This window comes from Talpa occidentalis, unplaced genomic scaffold, assembly GCF_014898055.3.
Source record: "Talpa occidentalis isolate TD23 unplaced genomic scaffold, MPIMG_talOcc4v2.1 talOcc4.13, whole genome shotgun sequence".
Taxonomy (NCBI): domain Eukaryota; kingdom Metazoa; phylum Chordata; class Mammalia; order Eulipotyphla; family Talpidae; genus Talpa; species Talpa occidentalis.
In genome coordinates, this window is record NW_023601322.1 from 4979557 (window position 1) to 5003683 (window position 24127).

Consider the following 24127-nt stretch of genomic DNA (forward strand, 5'->3'; position numbering starts at 1 on the left):
CTGTCTGCCTCGTCTAGAATGGCAAAGCACCACTAAGGAGGCAAAATACCATATGTCTTCCAATATTCAGGTGCTATCAGGACATTAGGAGAGTGATTACAGTGCACACGCAGTGTCCAGGTGTAATATGGCATCTGGCACATTTCCTGCCTAACTGTGCATCTCAATGCGCTTGTCAGCTAAAACCTCTAATAAATTTTTATCGCCACTTGTGAATGTGAAAATATGGATTTGTTGTTTAAATAAACCCTCAATATTCTAATGAATCCTTTATTGCTTATTTCATGATTGATCATTATAATAAAATGACTTTAAGGGATAGACATATAAATAGGTCTCCATAAATTGAAAACCTGAGTTATTATAATAGATAGTATTTATTGAAATTTTTTGAAGGGTTAGTCACTATTCTAATTCCGTTAAATGTGAAACACCCTTAATGTACCCAATTAGTGTTATTATCGTCCTGGATTCCCAAACATAAAAAAACTAATGAATTAATTAGCCTACATTTAGAATTAAAAGTGGAAGAGTTGAGGTTCAATTCCAGCCACTTTTTTTAATCTATAGGTTTTTTATTTTATTGCATTAACTTTGGCTTACATTACTTACTGTTGGTATTTGGTAAGTATAAATCCCCTCCTTCAGGTGTAGTTACCACAGTGCACCCACAGCCAAGTCCCCTCCAGCTCCCCACAATAGTCCACTGTGCCCCTTCCCTCTCTGTTTTGACCCGCGCCCCAGACCCTCCCCCCAGGGGGCTTCAGTTCTACATCAACTTTCGAGGGTTAGTTTTTTAAGCTTGTCTTTATCTGACCCTTAGCTTGATTTCTCTGTATTCCACAGATAAGTGACGCCTTCTGGCATTTGTCTTTCTCCTTCTGACTTATTTCACTTAGCATCATCCCTTCCTGCTCCATCCATGTTGCTGCAAATGAGTGTATCTTTTTGATTACTGAGTAATATTCCATGATGTGTATATATCACGTTTTCTTGATCCACATATTTGCATTTATTTTTGCACTTAGCTTGTTTCCATATCTTGACCGTTGTGACAGTAAACGTGGGAGTGCTGCATCCTTTTGAATGAGTGTTTTTTAATTTTTTTATTTAAATTTTATTTTTATATTCCCCATACAATTACAACCCCCTATTTTGACTCCAATCCCTCCTTTCCCCGCCCCTCACCCCCCATAGAGTGTCTCTGGTTCATAGTTGTTTGTTGATTTTGATTTTTACTTTCTTATAGTTATTCTTTTTCCTGGTCCCTTATATAAGTTTTCTAGATTCCTGCTATGAGTGAGACCATCCGGTATTTTTCTTTTTCTTTTTGGCTTATTTCACTGAGCATGATCCCTTCCAGCGCCATCCATGTTGCTGCAAATGGCATGTGTTTATCTTTTTTGAATGCTGAGTAATATTCCATGGTGTATATGGACCACATCTTCTTGATCCAGTCATCTATTTTTGGGCATTTGGGCTGTTTCCAAAGCTTAGCTATTGTAAACAGTGCTGCTGTAAACATAGGGGTGCAGGTGTTCTCTGGAGTTGATGTTTCTGTGTCCTTTGGGTAAATACCTAGGAGTGGAATTGCTGGATCCTATGAAAGCTCTATGTTTAGTAGGTTCAGAAATCTCCACACAGCTCTCCATAGTGGTGTTTTTCAATTTTTCAGGTAGGTGCCTGGAGGGGGATTAGTGTGTTATATGGCAGATCTATTTTCAGTCTTTTCAGAAGCCTCCCTACTGCTTTCCATCGGGGCCAATTCCAGCCTTTCTTAAAGGTCACACATTTTCTATGATACCATCCTCAAATATTAGCTATAGTTTTATCAATTGTAATATCTATGAAAATAATACAGATCTTGTGCCCTTCTTTTGCACTATTTCAGGTACTCAAAGTAAGTAAATGAAAGAGAAGATATTCTTGGTGGTGGTGTTTTAGATATCAACAAATTCTTGGGAACTTCTGCCTTCAAGACGATGGAGCTCATCTTCCTCTCCTTAAGAGTGGCTTGTCCCGGGCAACTTCTCTCGTTAAGTAGAAATAGTAGAAAGGCAGTCTGCACTTCTGGGATGAGGTGTTTGGCACCCAGGCTTCCATTGTGAGTGCTCTCTCTCTGGACCAGTGGCTCAGAGGGAGTCTGTGTGTAGGAGAGGCCCGCCTGGCAAGGAACCGGAGCCATCTGGCCACCAGCCACCCACATAATTGAGCTTGGAAGTAGAGCTTCATTAGCAGACTCTGAAGCATCAAGAATGACAGTTTGACACAACCTCATGAGAGATGAGAGGCCCCAAGTCAGAACCACTCAGAGTCTCCACCACATTTGTCTCCTGAACAGAGTGAGATAATAAATGTTTAACTTCTTCAAAGATGTCAGCTCTTGAGGCAGTTCCTACAGAGCAGTGTTTGAGAATACACTCTTTATAGAATTTAAGATTTACCCAAACATATAGAAATACTTTCATGATTGAATGCATGCATGAAAGTCCAGACCCCTGAGCAATTAGCTTTTAAAGTATAATATACAGAATGTGTTCTTTTTACGAGGACATTAAATAAAGATGTTTTAAATATAGAGTTTATATTATATTATAGATCTATTTAGTGAATATGTTTAAAATGTGTATAAGGAATATACTCTGAATACATCCCATAGATACATTATATGTTATATATGTATCTCATGTATTATATAGTTGGATACACATAATATATGTCATAGTAACCGAGTTGGATTATCCCAAAGGTTCAGTGCATCTTGGCATGATTCATGCTATCATATTTATTTGAAAATAAAAATGTGAATTACTTTAAAGATTGCAATCTCCGATTGTATATTGTATATATATATAGCATATATATATATTGCATATATATATTGTATATATATTGCATATATATTGTATATATATTGCATATATATATTGCATATTGCATATATATATAGTATATATATATATATATTGCAATCTCCGATTGTATATTGTATATATGAAATCTCCGATTGTATAAAGATTGTATATCTCCGAAGACATGCGAGAGATTTGAAAATCTCCTGTCTATATTTAATTTTGACTGACGACAGTGACTGACACACTGATAACGTGACTTACTTGACTAACCTGATGATTAAAAACTAGTAAATAAATTAATCCACATGAAGCTCTATGGTGAACCAAATCGTGTTCCGTCCAAATTCAAAATTCCTGTGTTGAAGCCCTAACCCCTCATATGATAGCAATTGGAGGTAACTAGTTTCTTTCACTCTCTCTCTCTCCTCCTCCTCCTACCCCCATGTGAAGAAAAAGCAAGAAGGTGTCCCTCTGAAACAGGAGGAAATTCCTCATCAGACGCTTTGGTCTTAGACTTGTAGGTTCCAAAAGAGTGAAAAATCTATTCTGTCACTTAAGTCACTCAGTTTATGGTATTTCATTGCAATGGTCTGAACTGACTGAGACCCTCTAAGCCCAATTATTGACACATAGTAGGTGCTGTCAGGTGTTTGCCATGGTTACTATTGACAGTACTGGTATTAGTAGCAGGATTAGTAGTAGTGCTGTTGTTGCTTTTATTACATATTACTCTCCCAGTAATGGAAAAAGGTTTGGCAGAAAAAAATGTGAAATTATATCTCCTTTCTCTCATTTTTATTCCATGTTTCATAATTTTGCTGATATGCTCATTTCTACAACCCATTGACCCGTATGACTCCATCCCTCCCTTTCTTTTAATCTTGGCTTAAACATAATATTAGCAGAGGATGACACACCACTTCTGCCCCCAACACCCTCACCAGTATCCTGTACCCTTGAACTTATTCTCTCTTTCTGTATAGACTTGCTTACCAGTTACAGTTATGTTGTGTCTGTGGCGCCTATGTCATCTATCCCTAATGCAGAAGACAGGGAGAAATGAGTCTCTCTTGTTTTCAATACTCTTGTCTCACTGTCAGGAACAAGTTAAGCAGTAATAACAGATCTGAACCATCTTTAAAATCCAGGCTAGTGTAGAACTACTATATTCATTTTTAATGGTTTTATACTTTGTGGAGGTATATTTATTTACCTTTCTCCAAATATAACTAAATTATCCTTCCTGCTGCAGTTTCCCTGCTTCCAATTCCCAATTTCCAAAAACACTTTTAATTTCCTAGCTTTTTCATTGGCATTTACTTTTATTTTTTCCTAATAATTTCCTTATGTTCACAATGTCATCACAAAAACTGTGCACACAAGCAGACATACTCCTTCCTATCTGCTTTGCTATTGGTTCTCTGGACTTAAGGGTGCGGATAAGTAGAATTCTTGTGCTTTTTTCCTGCTTCAATATGTGTACTGAATCATACACACGTGGAAATGTTTGAGGACACCAAATATTTTCTTCCTTCTCCCATTGGCTTTTTGATGAGAGGACAGCGAGAAGTAATTCCTTCTAAATCTTTCAGTGAGATGGAACATTCATAATTAACATTTTGCAAGATCATCTCCATTTCTAAAGTGCACATTCCCAAGACCTGAGACTGGTCATGTGTTCGGGAACTTGCAGCCCTGGAGATGATTGAAAGGAACAGGTCTCCAGTCTCTGTCCTCATGTCACCCAATGAGATTCCAAGAAACAGAACTGCTAAGTGCACGAGGTTAAATGATGTAATGATGGTGCCTGGGCACGAGGTCGCTCACATGAGCATCCCTTTGTGAAAGAGAAGGACACGGCATGCCCTGCACTCCCCTGTGTATTTTCAGACCTTGGGACAGGTGTGTGCCACCTTTTCCCGGTACATGGCTCTGTGATTAAAATACTCATGGAACTACACATACCCTTATGTTTTATTTGTCATCATTTGGTAGTGAAGAAGGTTCAGATGCTCCCCAACAAAAGGAGAAGGGACTTCCAAGGATAGCATCTGTCTCCTTGGCAAAGGCTTCCCTGCTTGTGATTTAGCCTTGGAATTACCATTGGCTTTGGCGCTTTTGAGATTGGACTGAGTTGGTGAATCTCTTTTCTTTTTTTAACTGTGAAAAAGCCACTGGCTTCCAGGTCAGGTTTACAGTCTAACAAATGTGACTGTTTTGAAAAAGGTGAGCCTGCCTTCCGTCCCTTCCCCTGCGTGCAGCCAGAGAGTCCAGCCCTTTATGAGATGTACAGTAATTGGAACAAGACAGGCAGCAGCTGCCATATTCTTTGCATAGAAATGTGCTGTGCAGGCTTAGCACCACTCACCCACCCCCTGGCTTCGCTATCTCCCCAGCTCACATGCTTCCTTTCTTAATTAGAACTCAAATATGCCGACAATTTTCCTTGCGGTGAAATTGCCTCTCTCTCTTCTTAGTGTGGGCATCTGCAGGTTATTTTATTATAAATAAAATGTTGGATCTTTTACTAAAACACGGTCTTTCTGACAAGGAAATTGCATGCCTATCGAGCCACATATCTCATTATTTCAGGTGTCTTACTCAATGATACACCACCATGCATATCTATTGAAAATTGAGGGTTGGTTTTCGCCTAATGAAAAATGGAAGCTAAGGAAGGAACTTTATATTCTTCTTTGTTTGCATAAATATGGGTTTCGTAAACTTGGAAAGAGTGAGATATTAGCATAGAAGAACAGCAACAACAAATGGCAGCGTCGTTGTCTGGGGTTCTTTCATTTAAGGTGTATGGGATTTAAAAGGTAGAGACTGATGGTTGAAAACAGAAGTCTACAGGTACATTTAGCTTACCAGATCCAGTAAAAACAGTCAAGGATTGGTGGCATCATAAAAATATGAATAAATAATGGGTTTATTCATTCTTCTGGTTTATTGGGGGAGCAATAAAAATAGAAGAATGTTGCATAGTGCCACAAGGAAGTCAAAATAATGTCACTGAATGGCTTGTTTGCGTCTAAAGGCATTTTTTTTTTTCTTTAGAGCCAATTGCATGTCAATATGAGATCTCAAGATGGTATGTGACATAATTTACATGTGGAGCGTAGATTCTTCGAGATGAATTCTTAGTCTCTGGGTGCTCCAACCTTGGGCAATAAGTTTCTTGAAAACCAAAGAATATTCCTTTCCACTAAAATGTATACTCATGTGATCCGAAGCCTGACCGCAACTTCAAAGACAAAGCATTTCCTTTGGAAGATGCACCTGTGTTCCACTTTTTAACCCAATTGCAATGGAGTGAATTGTCTTGATCTATTTTGAGCAAGGTGATTATAACAGCAACTGCCACCTCATGAGCTGTTGGGGAGGAAGAAGTGGAGAGGAAGTTTGTTTGTTCTTCAGAACCGGTTGTAAGGAGCACAGATTGGTAAGGTCTCATTGGTCCATCCACAGGGAGACAATCTATCCCCGGAGATTCCCAGCAGTGTCTCCCTTGACATGCAGGCACAAACTGCTGTGAGACACTTCTCTCCGTGGCCATGATAACCTAGCAGTACTGGAACGGAATTCATGCATGGAGATTTCTGTCCTAAGGACTAATTGAGTAGTACCTTTTAAAAAAAGCAGTTCAGGATAGTCCTGCTGAAATATTAGTCATCCATAGAGATCTGAAGGACTTAATATGTGCAAGCATACTAAAGTGTTGTTCCTAATAGCACAAAGATAGAAATAACTCTTTCATTAGGCACGGGAGCAAGAATCCAAGCTGATTGGTTTTAGTTCTCAAAGAAGAAACTAGGGGCATCCCCGAGTTTTCTGAGACCTGACAGAGATGATTCCACAGGGGTAACTCCTATGTCATGCAATGTAGAGAATCACACAGGAAAACCTATTTTTTCCCCATCAGGTTACCCTCTTCATTCAGCATTTGAGTTCAGAGTCCATCAGCACTCTAGGTCTAACGAACTTGCTTTCCCGGACAGCTTGAGAGTCACTGTACTGTGATGCAGAAAATGACCCACTTTTAGATGGATTCATGATCAAACCTGAATGGGAAAGCTCAGGGAAAGCAAGTCAACTTCTGCCAGCACTATGGATGGCACTGCGGTCAGTCGACCCCTTCCCTCTCTTACAAGGGTCGCTGCTTTGAATATTTAATCCTAAAATGTGTACCTTCCACAGTATGGTCTGCCGCAGCCCACTTCTGAGCACTCAGTCTTACCTTTCAGCTCTCCCACCTGTGCGCTTCTCCTTGCGCAGCACCTGCATCCTGAGCTGATCTCTGGGTCACCCTCTCTGCGTCAGTCTTTCTAATTGGCTTGCCCTCTCTCCCCGCACATCTGTTTCCTTCTAGCCTTTTCCTCTTTGGCACACATGAATAGCAGCACCAGATTTTGACTCACGGGTTATTATTCTGCCATTTGGACCCAACCATTTGGCTGCACATCTCAAACTCCGAAGAAGCAGCTTACACCTCTGGATCTGGCTGGTGCTGGTGGCTCTAAATGCACGTGCGATTTGCAGCAACAACATAACGTACAAATGAAGTTTTCTTTCCCCAAAGTATTTGATAGTTCTATTTCAGATGTCCCTCTCCCTCTTCCTATCCTCACCACTTTGTTTAAAAGGTCTTTTTTTCAGGCAATTAAACTGTTACCAAATTCACAAAGTCAAGTTCATGTGTCTGATGAGCAGCTAGGACTAGAGCCCTGAACCATAGTGCTTGGAGCAGGGGCAGTTCATTGCAGGTTGACAGGGAAGAAGCCTGGAGGGGAAAATACAAATACACATTTCCCCTCTACACTGGGGAAGGGGTTTATATTGGTTTCGGGATTAGGCTGGAGAACATAAAAAGTTTCCAAATGCAAGCTGCTAGAGTCCAGCTTTCTGCTGGATCATGGTGTAGCTTGAATTCAGGCTCAACACTGCAGCAGAACTGAGCACCCCTCGCTTCTGAGTGTTGTCTCAGGTACTTTAGTTCCGTCTTCTGTGGCTAATTTTTGGTCCGGGCCATGAAAGGGCACCTTGAGGACTGCAAACACTCTTTTGGGCTTGGGTTGAAACACAACTTTTCAAAACTCTCTTATTTCCTTGCTTAAAATGTGTAGGCGTGTTTTTCCCCATCTTCATCCTTGTAAGCCCACCCTGTTGTTCTTATGAAGCAGAAACAGGAAAAGCCCCCCATGGTTTCAAGACCTGTTCTGATAAGAAAGAGGAGTCATTGGTTAGGGTGAGGTGGTGGGGAGTGATTTAATTTTGAAATCAACTACTGTAGAGGTAATGGATGCGCGCTCTGCACTGGAAATAAATTCAAGCAGTGTGAAAGAGCATGAAGTGTAAAGTCTCTCTCCTCCTGGACCCCAATTACTGCCCTCAGAGGTCACTTCAGCAGCTCTGGCTGCCAGGTTTGTATATGTCTCTCCATGGATAGTTTATGATTCTTCAAACACATATATAGTCTCATTTTTTCTTGCTCACAAATATCACAGTACATCATGCATATTGTTTATCTTGTTTGTTTGCTTGTTTGTTTATATAGCAAGGGCGTGGATGGAGCTGGAGGACAATATGCTTAGTGAAGTGAGTCGGACAGAAGAAGGCAAAGGCCATATGATTGAATTCATGTGTTATAAAGAGAAAAGAAACTAACAGAAGAACTAAATAAAGCAGAACTAAACTTTTAGATTATAAGACTAATTAGTGGTTAACAGAAGGGAAGAGGGGCAGGTAATCAGGGAATGGGGGACAATGATGTGTTAGATTGGCACTCTCGGGTGGGACTTAATACAGTTTCCACACATGGTGAGTCTCAGGATGAACACCTGAAGCTTGTATAATGCCATTTTGCAATGTTAGTTCAGCAAAAAAATAAAAATTTTTAAGAGCCAGTGAACAAAAAAGAGCATCCTCTGTGAAGTCTTTCTAGAATTCTTGAAAACTCTATTGTTTGAATGTCACCTCTCACCAAGAGAATTTCATATGCTACAGTGTGCTGAGATAATCAGTGTTACCAAGAACCCATTCTTCTGGCTGCCGAAAACAAAGCAAGCTGACTTTCAGGTAGAGTAATTTTCATTAATAGATATGAAAGTGAAACGAACGCATACACTTTCCTTTAATTAAATGCATCATGATGGAAAGCATTTTAATAGTTGGACTTATGGTTTTGCCTTTTTAAAAATGCATGCATGTGAGGACCACCAAGCCACAGCTGTCTTTTAATTCTCATCCTGTATTAGAGAAAATTTCCTGGACAGATTTTTGATTACTTGAGTATTTATTCAAGAATAGCTAAAACGTTAGTAGATGCAAGTCTACTAAATTATTTAATTCTTTAGACTTTGGCGTAAAAGTAGATTTAGTCAGCTATGCATTTTGTGTTGTACATAGCAGACCCCTATTTTGGCCATGGTAAGCAGAGACGGAATTTGTGTTAAGAATATCAGGATGTTCATAGACTCCACAGAAAAGTTCAGAACCGGGATGAGGCAATGGAGGCACACAGAGAAGAGCTTCTGGGCTACACACACCACAATGGACTCCGGGAACTAGCTCAGGCACCACCGCACCTGCTGGCCTGGAGGCTCAGGGGCTGACAGTGGAGGACACAGATGGGCCTATTGGGTGGGAGGGGGCGTGACTGGCCATGTAGTTTCCCAGATACACTTTTGAAACGCATGTTTTAAAATATGTTTAATGCACTGATTCTTCCCACTTAAATAACTCTGCTTATAAATAACGCAGTGAAATCCTTTCTTGCAGCAAGTGACAGCATAATGCCCACCTCCCATTCCCCAAGATGTTTCTACCCTAATCTCCAGGAGCAGCTGCAGGAGGGACTTGGCTTGCATATGGGGTGAGTAGCCTGGATTCTCGGGAGCAGAGATGGGGCTCATCTCATCCCAGGAGCATTAAAAATCAGAGAACCTGTCCTGACCGTGGTCAGAGAGAGATGTAATGACAGACACAGGATTAGTCAGATGCAGCATCCTTGTCCTCGAGGTGGGGGGTGGAGTGGGGGCAGCCTCAGGAGGCAGGAAAGGGATGGAGAAGGGGGGGCTCCCAGAGCCGCCAGCAGGGGCGCAGCTCTGCCAACACCGTGATTTCAGCCCAGCGCACCTGTTAGACTTCTGACCCCTGGGATAGATGCTTGATCTTAGATGCTCACTACCTGGGGATTTGGTACGACAGCCACAGAAAGCAACAGGGGTTCTCCATGCAGGGAGCGGGTCTTCCTCTCCTCCCTTTACAGGGGCACCAGGAGGGAGGCTGGATAAGGTTCAGTCTTCAGCAATTAAAGGGAGCTATCCTCTTTCCTTCAACACATTTGCTAGAGTTAAATAAAAACCCATATAGGCATATATATGTTATTATGAAATTGTCAGTTTTGAGGATCACACATCATTTGATTTTCAGAAAAATTAATTTTTTAACTTGCACCTTAAAAATCAAAAGTTTCTAAGCATGAATATAATAAATGTTAAGGAGAAAGGCACTGGTGGTGTGAAGAGTGTGCTTTCAGTGTCTATAATATTTGGAAACAAAGCATGCAGATAAAAGACTTTTCTGTAATTGAGGTTAGATTTTCAATGTTTTGGTTATCTATGAAAAACTTCTGCTGTCTCTTTTGTAAGAATCTCCAAGCATATAAAATTGAGGGGGGAGCCCCCCCCCCAAGACGAGTGCTCCATTGCAGGCTACTTGCTTTGCAAGATGGTACTTTTAGAGAAGAAGTGGTTCTCTAAAAGCTGAAAAAAAAATGTTAGTGCATACTGCATCGAATGAATCCTGGAATTGGAAGGTTAAATGACAGTTGTTTCCAGCGCGTCCTCCCACTACAGTAATACATTGGCACCGTCTCCACCCAAGGGAAATAAAATATGGACAGACATGCCTTCGTAGTTGTAAAGGATGATGACGATTAATCACTTGGATGACGTGAGCTGCTGTGAATGGGTTCCACGTAAAGCCATCAACGTGACGCGTCCCTGGATTTAAACTCGGCTTAATAATGGTTCTATAAGTTGTAGTAATATGCTCCTCTGTCAACCTCAGAGAAAATAGAAACATACACTTACTAAAGTTGGGGACTTTGTGTCATCAAGGAAAGGCAAATATAAATATTGACAGGTCGACTTCATCTGTAATACGAAATCAAGCATTCTAAAAGGTCACATTCTGTTTAACAAAACTGACCTCATCTTCACTGAGAAGAAACCCACAGAAAGTTAGTGACCTCTGCCGAGTCTTGCCTACACGTATTTCTCACTGTAATAACCTAGTGTCAGACCCTTCCAACCAAAGTCCACAGTGGAAATGAATAATATTTCGAACAGCAAGCTTCCATTCAGGGGAACAGCAAATTCAACTTATTCCCTCTCTACTGTTAGGCCTAATCATGCCATAAGCTTGATTGTCTTTTCCAGTTAATTGGTTTGAAAGAATTTCAAAAGATTTCTTCTATACAAATCCTGGAGACCAAGCCTATATTCCTTGGAGATCCAGAATGCCAACCACTTTATGGCTTAATAATCCCTTTTTGGACGTGTGATTTAGAGAGTGTGGTATAGAGAGGCTATGGCTCTAGAATTCAGATTCTATGGCTCTATGGCTCTGGAAAGAAGTTTTAACCACAAAACTCCTTCCAGATCAAAGAATAGGATATTTTTAGCTTCATGGACCACTCTCCACAGGCCTACTTGTTGCTTTCCTTTTCCTCCTCCTTGGTAGAAGCATCCATTTTCCAATTCCCAACACTAGAGATAGATTTTGCTGATTTTTAAAATCCGTGTGTATTTCATACGGGTGTCATCTTTATTATTGTTCATCTTCATGGAATACTACTCAAGACAGCCCGCTGTTGCTTGTAGCTCTTTTCAAATTCATTATCATTGTTAGTCCATTTTATGAACATACCAGTTCTATTTGTATACGTTGGTATTTCTCAATATACCAAATACTACTATTCTACCTCAAAAGGCACTGGTGATGTATTTTGGTCTTAGACTTCACATTCATATATGTCCTTGGGTACCTCTGACGTATATTTTTGTGCATATATAAGCACAGGGGAGATGACTGAGTTATAGAACAAGTGTTAGTTCATATCTAGAAACTAATAACTGGCAACTTCCTACAAGGGATGTAGCCATTTACACCTCAATAGTGATGTACGCGACTCTGGTTAACCCACACCAGAGCTGACACATAGATTTTGTCTTGTTAATTTACTCATTCGTTTGACTACATTGTGGTATTTTGTTATTATTTCAACTTGATTGATGGTTGAGTATTAATATCTATTCATAGGCTTATTTAGAAGTACTGAGTAAAGCATATTTAATTCAAGGTTACTGGGTCCCAGAAGTTTGAAGGACAATTACATTTTGAGTTAGTCCTGGAGGAAGAGATGTAGCAATTGCTCTTGTAGTCAAAAGGATGTTGAGGTGGAGACGGGGGGTGGGGTGTAGATAATTGGTGGTTGGGAAAAGTGATCACTGTCAGATAAAGAAGCAGAAGCCTGGAATTATGGTGACTGCCTGAGGACTATTAATGAGTATTTGCATCTAGACCATAAAATAAAGGCAGGGGAGTAATGGAAGAAAAGACGATGGAAGGTGATTCAGGGTAGACTTGGAAGTCCTCAGTAAAGACAGAGCTCCGCTACTGAGGAATAAATAGATATATGAGCTTTGATGTCATTGTAAATATCATCAATTATTAAAACAAAAATAATGTACACAATGGAATATGACTAAACTCGGTCCATTTGTGGCAACAGGGATAGAGCGGGAGGGGACAATGCAAAGGGAAAGAAATCAGAAGGAGAAAGACAAATATCAGATGGTTTCACTTATTTTGGAATATTGAGCAACCAAAGGAAGGCTGTCAAGTCCAGGAAGGGACACGGTGCAGGTTTTCTGATCCAGCAGACCGGGTCAAGGAGGAGTCAGAGTCCTCAGTGGCTTTTGCAGGTTTTTATTTAGATTACCAGGTACACAGCAGGCAGGGACCTGGGGGGCCGGGAGGCTGGCAGGACTCCCAGCCCCCAGCAGGTCTTCATTCTGGGCTCTCCGGCCTTCTCTCGGCTTCTGCTTCTCTTGCTTCTCTCTGGGCTTCTCTTCGGCTTCTACTGGCGTCCCCATGACGCCGCCCTTAAAAGCCCAGTCTCAGCCCAGGTGAATCCCATCTACCTATGCCCACACCCTACTCCAGGTGCCGCCATCAGGCCTGCATTCAGGACCGCAAGGATCCATCATCCATCCTGATGGCGGGAGGGCAGAAAGGCCTGACATTTTTCCTTACCCTACAAAGGGTCAGAAAAGGACAAGCCTTGAAGACTGAACACAGGTGTGGGCACCCAGGAGAGGAAGGGGCGTGAGAATGGGGAGGGCACAGGGGATTATGTGGGTGCTCTGATGGTGGGAGAACTGTGGTGGCCACCCCTGCAGGGAGAAACCATGTATTGTCAGTAAAAATGGCAATGGTGAAAAGTTGCTTCATTTAAATATTTTAAAATAAAGTAAATATGGGAAAAATAATCATCATAATTGTGTATGGTATGATTTCAAAAGAATAAAAAACACATTGCATGTTCCTGAAATACTAGATTTATTTTGCTTATTTTGGTTCCATGGAACATTTGTAACTTTCAGAATCGTGTGCTTGGGCAGGAAGTAGACAGATTTAGAGCCCATTAATGATTGATATTGTTTTAAAATTGAAATCCATGATTCATTGTTTGTACATAGTGAGCTCTAATATCATGAATGAATAATACAAAATATTATATAAAAGAATTCACACTCCTTCTATGAATAAGGGGGTAGACAGCTTTTGGATAAGCGGCACAAATTATTTTACAAAGAAAACAGTTTGTTCCAAAAGGGGAAACTGAGGGTAGGACAATAATTTAAAATTATGAAAGATGTAGAGTAGTAGGTTTAAGAACATTTGGACCAGTCTTGCTTCCAGAAACACTGTTCCTTTAATATGTTGTGATCTGCTCAGACCACAATGGACTCGGTTCTAAGCAGCCTTTGTTAACAGGCCCACGGCCTCCGAAACTTTATTTATGTCAGCTGGGTCTTGTTAGGCCTCTGTGCACTGTGGGGCTAAGCCCGGATGACAGGGATTTTTTTAATTTTTAAAGAAAGGGTGTAGGCCACAAAATATCTGATCTTAGTTAATGGTTCAGTTTTCTAATTGCCACTTGCTTTCTCTGATGCATCAGGCTACCTTCACTTTGAAATATTTGGGATTTTTCTTTTTTACTTGTTTTTTCTTTTTTGTAATTTTAATGAAGTAACATCGCATTGTGACATTCCATAAGTTTAAGGTGTGCATCATCATGAGGCAACGTGTCTCCACCACACTAATTTCACCACTAACAGTCTAATCTAAATGACTGACTGTCCCACCTACTAGTCCACAATGCTAGCCCTGAAATTCTAGGGTTTTCTACAAAATTATCTGATTTCTAAAAACCATGTCATGGAAATACTATAAAGTGAAACATATCTGTTGGTAAGATCTGTAAAATTTCTGTTCAATCAATACATTTTTTTATTTCTCTACAATAAGGGGGTTGCAATTGTATGGGGAATATAAAAATAAAATTTATTTAAAAAAGTAAAAAAATAAAAATAAATACATAAAAATAAAATAAAATTCTTGACTAGTAAATAAATAGCTGATACTTAGTTTTAAACATTTGTGAACTGCATGTGTGCATTTTCACCTGCAATGGTTAGTGACAGAGAGCTCTATCTTAAAAAAAGTGGGAGAAAAATGATCCCTTTTTCTGACTTGTATCAGCTCTACAGCTTGCTTGCTTTCTCTCTTTCTCTTTTTCTTTCTTCACGATTTAATGTAATAAGTAAAAATGGCTTCTGGGGGGACCTGGTGGGATTATTTCTCCCTTGTGGAAACATCTCGTGCTTGTTTCTTTTTTGTTCTCAAGGTCTCTGCCATTCCTTCAGAGAAGTGGTAGCTCCTCAGAGTCCTCTCACCCCACACTGCCCTCTGTGCTCGCTTTCGAAGCCGTGTATCCGTTTAAAATCTACAGACTGATGATCCCCAAAATGCACATGACTCAGCTGTTTGGATGCCCCGTTTTTCTCTTCCACATCTGGAAGCATCTGAGCAACTGAACGTGCTGCAGAGAGCAGGGTCTTGGCCTTTACTGAAGATATTTACACCATCTGCACTTTTCCACCTTAGCAGGGAGATGGTGGGGTCTTATGGTTTCACCCAGAAACCCCGGTGTACCCTCAACTTTCTAACTCTGCCTCCGTCCTGCCCACCCAGCTCCACTTTCTCAATAAACAATTCACTATCCACTGTTTAAAGTCTGTACACTAATTTAAAAGTTATTGTGAAATATAATTGACATAAAAGTACAAACATACTGAGTTAGAGGCAGAGAGCAGCGTTAAGAGCAATCCCTGACCTGACTTTCTAGTCCTTCCTCCCGGAGTCAGCTGGCCCATCCCAATTGTTCCAGCATTTTCTATCTTTCTATGCTAATTATGCAGCCCCAGTTAATCCTCTCCAGTTTTGTATATGTTAAACCCTTTATGACTGGGAATCATATTTAATTATCTTTTCAGCCACGTTTCCCTTAGGCTGTACCATGCTTCTGAGGGTCGATTTCCTAATGCACCAGCTCTTACTTCCTTTTTTTCCTGTTTTATTGACTATTCCACTGTAACTCATCTACTCTAGTTTGATGTACATTCTGATTATTTTCAGGATTTTGCTATCATGACCACAGTAACTTAAAATTATGAAAGCTGTAGAGTTGTAAGTTTTAAGAGGTTCTCCTAGGTGTAGACTATCCCCTGCAGATCTTGCGTTAAGGAGGCCCAGAAGTTCCCAACACCCTGCACCTGGGGAGGGCCTCAAACTACCAACTCCCAGGTCCAATTTCCTGCCAATTAAGTCAGATTAGATAAAGGTGGATCCAGGGCTCTGGAGCGTTTAAAAGCCCCAGGCAACCTGCAAGCAGAGTCAGTTTGGGAACCAGCGGGTTGTGAGCTCCTCCGTCTCCAGCCGGCGAAGCCAAGATGTTTCCACGCGGCCTCCCTCTGTTTCCCTCTCCAGCTGCAAACAGTGAGTGTTTATCTTTTTATCTTTTTATCTTTACGAAAGTTTGATATTGTTCAATTTAAAAATGTCGAGCGGGTAGAGCGGAATTAGGGGCTCCATGGTGGAGGCCTTCCTGCTGTCCTGATTGCTGGTGAAGTTGGGGCTGTTGTTGGTTGAATTTGGGGGCCACCCTGGTTGAATTTGGGGGCTGCCCTGGTCAAAGTTGGGGGCTGCCAAAGTTGGGGGCTGCCTTGGTTGAAGTTGGGGCCGTCGTTGGTTGAAGTTGGGGGCCGACCTGCTCCCCACACAAGCAGGTTGTGTTTTTTTCATTGCTTAAAGGCTTTTCGTGTTTCTGCCTGACTCTGGGGGTTGATTTTTTTTTTTTTTTCCATTTCATGATTGATTGGTTGGAAATATTTATATTTTCCCAAAAATCCTTTGCTAATTCATCGCTGTCGGGCCCTGTGAATTCTGGTTGATTGCTGTGCTGGCGTCTTCCCATTGCAAATTATGAACTTTATCAGTTTTGTTGAGATAAAGGCATCTGTTGAATTAATAATGTTTTCCCTTAATCACAATGTCGTCTCACACATTACTTTTTTAAGAGGATTATCCATGTGTTCATTGAGTAAGCTCTGTGTTCAAGCCTGGTTATTTCAAGCGGAAAGCTAGATTCAATTGGCTCATGTTTATTTAGTAAATTTGCGTCTGTTTATTTTGAAGTGATATGTCTGTGCTTTACTGTTTATATGTGATATTGCTCTCGTTCAGATTTATTTTTCACATATTTAAAAGATTTTACTGCAGAAAGCTTTTATTCTATATTTTACAAAAATGTTTCCCAGCTGGAATAGTCTTGTGTTTAAGGCAGAGCGAATATTATAAGAAACCCTCTATCTCACTGGAGAGAAGTCCTAGTTTGCTGTTGCTAACGGTGGAAACTGCAGCAATTAATATGCCAGCTTTGGGGTGGTATATTCTGAAAATCAAACAAGAAAACTTGGTTAAAAGGGAAACATCTCTTATTCTTCAAAGAGCAAGCAAGGCTATAACCTGGTACATTGATGAAATGACTCTACAGAAGTAGATTGAGAGAAGCCATGTGCCTGGGGCTAGTGTACCTGGGGCTAGTGCCTGCTTTGGAAATCCTGTCTCTACTAACTGTGTGATTTTGGAAAGCTTATTCTACCTGTTTCCACATTTGTAAAGTATGCAAGATGACAGTAGCTGTCTCATTGGCTTGCGCTGTAGAATGAGTTCATATTTGCAAAGTGTTTGCAGTGGTTCTCAGCATAGTCCATAAATTAGTTTGCTAAAAGACTAATTAATAAGGTACAGTTTCCATGTCCCTTGCCTACCTGCCACACCCACTTCCTCTCGACTCCCCCCCAATAACGCCAGCACTGCTTCCAGTCCTCACTGTGAGACAAGATCAAATATGTGACTTTTTGGGTTAAGTTCTAAAGTCATAAATGTAGTACAGTTTTTTGTGGGTTTTTTTTTTTTTTTTTTGGTTTGTTTTGGGTACCAAGATGAGTTGCTTTCTGACTTGGTTTCTTGGTTTTATTTATTAATTTAGAGGTGAAATTATGATGTGATGCATTCCCCTCCTTTCGGCCATTATTGAATGATATTAGTTCCAGTTGGCTGTTCTCTCCCACTTTCTTGCTGGCAGACACAATCCAAGTGGTCGCTTCTCGCCACTTCTAAGTGATGACAATTCATCTTTGGTGTTAATGAGCAGTGACTTCCTTGGCAGAGAACAGCCCTTGCTGTCTAGGATGCTTGTCTGCCCTGACTCCATTTTGTTTCCTTCCAGATCTGGGGAGGGCTTTGTGAGCTGAGGGAAAATGCCTGATCTCAGTCGGGAGCTCTGATAAAGGATTTTAAATGTTGCTTCTCACATCCATCAGTTTGACCCTAATACAAAACCCACCTAAAGTGCCTTTATCATAAATGCATAGGAGGTTTGTAAACATATGCACCAAAAGTAGTTACAATAGTGTGTGGAATATTAATTTTACCACTTCATTAAAAATGACTAGGTTTGATGAAATTTTTATCTAACATATGGAAAAGTTATTTCCTGGTAACCAGTTGCCTTTTTAGTTTAAATTTGAATATACATAAGTTTTGTCAAGCAAAATTATCCTTTTTTATCTAATAAAAAATCTCTAGAGAGATGTCACCATGGCAAGTGATTTTGGTCCCCCATGTATGCCCGTTACTCAGTTTTATAAACTCCTCCAAAGGCCTCTATGTGTATTTCATCCCAGGAATAGAAATATATCACATGAGAAATACCTTACTGCATCAGGCACTTCAGAGTAAGGTATAATTATCTTCCATTGTCTTCTTTTCTGAATTAAAAACGGTTACAGCTCATCTATAAAAACTCCAGAAATTTCTACTTAATGGTAAAGGTCAGCGAAACAACTAAAAGAGAGGTAGTTTGAATAAGAGCAAAAACCTGCTTGGCATAGAAAAATAATCAAAACTTTCTATGATCTGCCAACGGCTGCAGGAAAAAAATCTGTTCTGAAAATGGAAAACAAAGAAGCTTCATCATTTCAATTCTTACATGGTACATTATATTATCAAGACTTCCACAGAGTGTTTCACCGAAGTTCATTTTAATCTTCAGCCTTGATTTCAGTATTCTTGCTGTAGTTCTTGGCTGTGTACCCTTTCTTCACTCTCAGCCTCAAGAAGGGCGTTCTCGACAGCCAGGAACACAGCATCTGATAGACACAAAGGAGCCAAAGACATTTCATTAACCAAAAATGCTTAAGTAAAAAATTTTGTATGGAAACTCTTGAGTGAAACTCTTAATCCAGACCAGGACAGTCACCTGGGGCTTGGTTCTTTGCGAGACCATTATCTTAAATGTTCAGTGAAACAAAGTAAGGCATCCTTTAAAGATGCTAACACTTTAAACATCACTCTTACAGTTTTCAGTTCATACCTACAGAATATTTTCTTTTTATAAATACTCGCTTTTGTCTCAACTGCTAAGAATTTGGCTTTTTGTGATGTTAATTAGGCTCCTTCTGGTCCCTTTACTTTATAAATCCAAGATCTTCCGTGTAATCTAAGGTCTTGTCAGCCTTCCCCGTGGCCCAAGTGCAGATTCTTTCACTGCAGCTTCCCTGCTACTCCATACCCTTCCCTCTGGAGGGGGATTGGAGAGAGCAGGGAGGAGCATTGATGGAGCTTCCTTGAAGACTGTTTTCTTGACTAGTCTGTATTTTCACTTAAAACTTATGTGAGTCTATATACAGTTTCATTCATGTTCATATAAGTTCAAAGCAGGAAAATTAAATGGTGAGGGATACATATAAGCGTATACAAACAAGGCATAGGCTTGAGCTCTGTAAAGGAGAGAGAGGAGTCATTTCCAGTCGGAGTCTCTGGGCATGTTATAGGGCAACCCCAATACGAAATGGGTGGCCTGACTGTGGGTCCTCACCCACCCTTAAAAGGCCCTTATAACAACACTTGACTTCAGGCACACACAGAAAGTGTAATTAAGGGTTTATTTACAAAATAACTTGGGGAGAAAGAGAGGGAGATAAATTGGTGAATGAATCCTGCCAGTTCCACTGAGCTGGCACCTCAGCAGCGTGCTGAAAGCGGGTGAAGAACCAAGGGCTGCCCCGCTCCCGCAGGCCCACCTGTCTGGTTATACACCAAGCCTGGCTGTTAACTCCACCCTCAGTTCCCAGCATCCTCCCTTGGGTGGTGATGACATAGGATTTGTAGTTCTTGGTGCTTGGATCTCTTTGGTCTGGGGTGGGGGTGGAGTCCATAAAACCTGATTGTGGAGTTCGTTCAGGCCATCCTTTCCCCCCAACAGGCAGACTGTGATATTCTGAGATGAGGGCAGTATCTCCTTGACTTGGTTCATGGGATAATGGTAAATCTATTAATATTCAAGCTGTACATTTTTGTTTTCCTCCAATTGTGGTATGTGCCCAATTAAAAATTTAATAACAAAAGATTCGCTTAGCAGAAGAATTCCAATAAATGCAAAATAAAAAACTTGAAGTCTTTTATTAAAAATGAATGTAAACAAGCATATATATCAATATTGAGAAAGTTTCCAATTATATTTATTTTTGAAGAATAGGAAATCTATTTTATTCTCCAATTCTGGCTGACCCTTTTACTGGGTTTGAAAGTCAAAATCCCAGATGAAGTATTGATAGAAAATAGGATCCTTATTACTGTTAAAATTCAGTTATACATATGACTGTCTACATGCCCAGACTGGAATTATAGGTGACAATAGAAGTGATTTTTTAGATAAACATCTCTTATTAGAGTTTATAGCTGAAGTCAAAATAAAAGTTTAAACTTAGCAAGTTTTGATCAATAATTGTAAAAGCTTGTTGATTTAATGTCAGATTTCTAGAAGCTAAAATGGAATTCCTCCAACTTTTTCATATTTGTTTTCAAATGATTTTCATGACTAACTGCAGCAGAGTATTAGCTCAGAGATCACATGTGATTAATAAAGAACAATGTGCAGGCACTTCTAAATGTATGCATACTTCACAGAGAGAATTTAACATGGAGGTTCTTGTTCACTTGAATTGGGTCTTTGGATTGATATCACTATTTCAAAATACATGCAAATATAAATATCAAAATAACACATTGAAAGGAAAATATAGAATTGATGATTTATAAAAATTTGGACTTAACTATTTTAAAGTTAGTGTTTATCTTATGTTTACAAAGATTAAGACACATTTCCCTTGATAGATTTTTTTTTTTTTTTGCGTCTTGTAATTGTTTCTTGATTGAAAGCTATAGTTACCTCCTGTAGGATTTGTGAAAGACGGTGTGGTAAATACCATATTTATACTTAAGCATTTTCCTCCAGGCTGTGTATTATAGGTGGGACTCCTGAGTAGGAACTTGTATGTGAATGGAAGAATCTAAATTCAAAATGTTAAGTCATTCTAAAGGTATTCAACTATTTTTATTCATACAGAAATGAAAAAACACAAGTGCATGACTATATAGGAACTGATTAAGATTGACTATTGTGACAATTGTCAAAAATGACCTGTGCACACCTCTTGTGAAATGTTCACAGGGGACACCATACTTTCCAGTCTTTTCCACAAACATGCGAAGAAATGATCAGGAATAAATATTTTTCCAGTATTTGGTGGTGATTTTTCCAAAAACAAATAGAAATTTTACTTCCACTTGAAAGTGCTGTCCCCCAGTCTTTCTGGAGTATAAAAATTAAAGTGGGGGAAGCCAGAGGTCTCAGTGTGTCATAGAGATTGTCTAGTCCAACAGCAAATGGTAAAAGTTTATTGTATTGGGTTGAACCTGAGATGTCCTAGGAGATGCAAGAATCTCCTTCCATGAGACTTCGATCCTGATACTTAGAAGAGGATGTAGTCGCTTCACATTCTGAGTCAAACATCCCGGGGTTGTAAAAGAGCTGGCAGAGGGATGCTTATCTCTGTCTAGCGTAAGTGTGATTTATTGAAATAAACCAAAGAGCCCAAAACACAGGTGGTGTTTTTTTTCTTCCATGCTTGCCTGCCTGTCAATTGTGTTAAATAAGGTGGAATAGATAATACATCCAAATAACTCATAGCTAAAGAGAAGTGTTTTCTAATATAACAGAAAGGAATTGAAATGGTCTTTAGTTTTCTCCAATGGTTTTATGACAAATCCTTCAGTAATTTTCTAAAATCATCCACTGTTACTTTTCACCTGATATGGCCGGTGTCCTTGTAAGAGAAGACACGGACTCCAGGAAGATGGCCGTGTGGAGGTGGGTTAGATTAGAGGGAAGCTCCTAGACGTCAAGGAAAGCCGAGGTTGGCCACAACCCCCCAGAAGCTAGGGTATGGCAAGAAAGGGCTCCCCTGGAGCCTTCAGAGAAGGACCCAACTTCGTTGACACTCTTACTTCCCATGTCTTCATTCCAGCACTGCAGGACAGAGCCACTCTGTGACTTTAGACCCCTCAGGTTATGGTGCTTTGAGTTTTCCTCTTGGTGAGCTCCATAGGAAACTGATTCACTGTGAGTGAAAAATGCTCAGGAGCATTGTGGTGGGTGCATCTGTCCCTTCAGTGCTTCTCTGGCAGTGAATGCGTCGAGGAAAGGCTCCTTGCCCTCCAGCCCCAGGGCCGGTACTTGACATGACTCTATCATGCCACTGAGCCAGCCCGTGAGAATGTTTTATATTAAGTAGACTTTCTAATACTTGAGCCCATTTGTTCTTAATTTGAGTTTGGAAGCTACAGAGTCTAAGTTAACCATCCTTTCACATTACAGCTCTCACATATTTCAAGGACACATTTCCTGTACCCTAAATCTTTTTCTCAGGACACTTTGAATGTAAAGGACTGACAAGTTCATCATGCATTAAGGGATATGATTTTGTCTTCATTACAACCACAGATACACACCTCTGTCTGCCTTGTAGAACAGTTTGTGAAAGAAGATTTTGAAAGAAGTTTATTCAGGCTCAACAAGCATTATGATAGTCTTAAGGGTTAGTGTGAAAACGCTTAAGTCATAAAATAAATTCTTGTCTTGAACGACAAGAAGTTGTTGCTAGACTGTGAGCAGCAGGGAAGTCAAAATTTAGACGAGCCTTTGAATAGCTCTTGGTGAGTAAAATGGCTTGAACAGACCTTGCTCTGCCTAAACACTAGTTCAAATTGATTTATAATTTGGGTCACAGTTGGTGGAAAAAAGAAATGCAAAGTGGTTTCTACCCTCTGTCATATAATTATTTGCTAGCATCTAGAACAAATAAAGTCATTCCAGAATATCCCAACACTTAAAATATATGGATCTGGAAGTGCAGGCGTGCAAATCTAAGCCACCACTGCCTCGCATTGTCCTTGGTCCCAGCAGCTGGTTCCCTAAAGCGTGGCTCGTCCAGATGCAGAAACATAAAGTGTGAATGTGCATCTCTATTAACTACCAGATGGTGTTCCTTCCCATTTTTCTACTTTTCTGTTTGAGATTCATGATATGTTCTTACTACATTAATCTCTTATGAAAGATCTTCAAATTAAGACAAGAAACTGTGTGCATGGGTGTGGGTGGATGGATGTGTCTGTGTTTATGTAAGAAATAGTCTTTGTTACAAGTATTTCCCTGTAGCCTTATTTTAGGACTGTCTGCCTTGCGATCCACCCCCTAGATGAATCTGTGCTTTAATATCACTTGCGCGAATAGTCTGCCTTGCCTTCATCCGCTCTTCTACTTCATTCTTAGGTTACGCGTTTTGACACTCCATCTGGCATTAAAAGCCTTTGCAGAGCTCACAATAAAACAACCTGTCTTTGAGAGTGGGAAGTTTTAATAATCTGTCTTCTTTCCCTCTTTGGATATTTGTTCCTTGTTCTTTATCATGGAAGCAAGCTTTCATAGCAGTGAGCAAGCATGCAGCCTCATGGATGCTGGCTCATCCTGTATGTCACCCTGGTGAAGAAGTCTCCAACCTCCCTTGGAATTTAAGAATCGTAAAACCCAGGGGCCTGGAAGGAAGATGTCAATTAGGTGTATGCTACTTAGGTTACCCTAAGATGTCATATTTATAGCATATGAACATTGTTTATCAACAAATGCTAGATATCAGCTATCAAAAATGCCTTTGTTTCCTAATCTTGTGAGTTGGGATTATACAGACCTTGGCTGAGATTGCAGACGCAGAAAAATGGCAAACAAATCTGATGCTTTTTGGCTCTTTTCTTACTGCATTAAAACATGTGCTCAGCATTTTCACAATATATCTTCTAAGGTTTTGTTTACTTTTTAATTTGAATATGTTAAGTTTGCAAAGCAATTTCATAATAAGTTGCTGATTGGAATTTTAAGAGCATACATTAAGGACATATATTTTGCTTTCATCTTTTGAATTGACTATTGCACTGAACCATTATTGTAATTTTTGGGGGCAGAAATTTAGGATTTCAGTAACTAAAGATTATGAAATTCTGCATGAAACTTCATATAATTCTTATGCTGACCTTACCCTTATTCAATTTCAGATAAATAAAATCAGCTTATATTTTTATGAACTTTAGATTTTAACCATTTACCAAATCACTATGTGAGAGTTCTCAGATTTTAGGCACGTCATTGTATGGACATTAATATGCACAAGGATCAAACT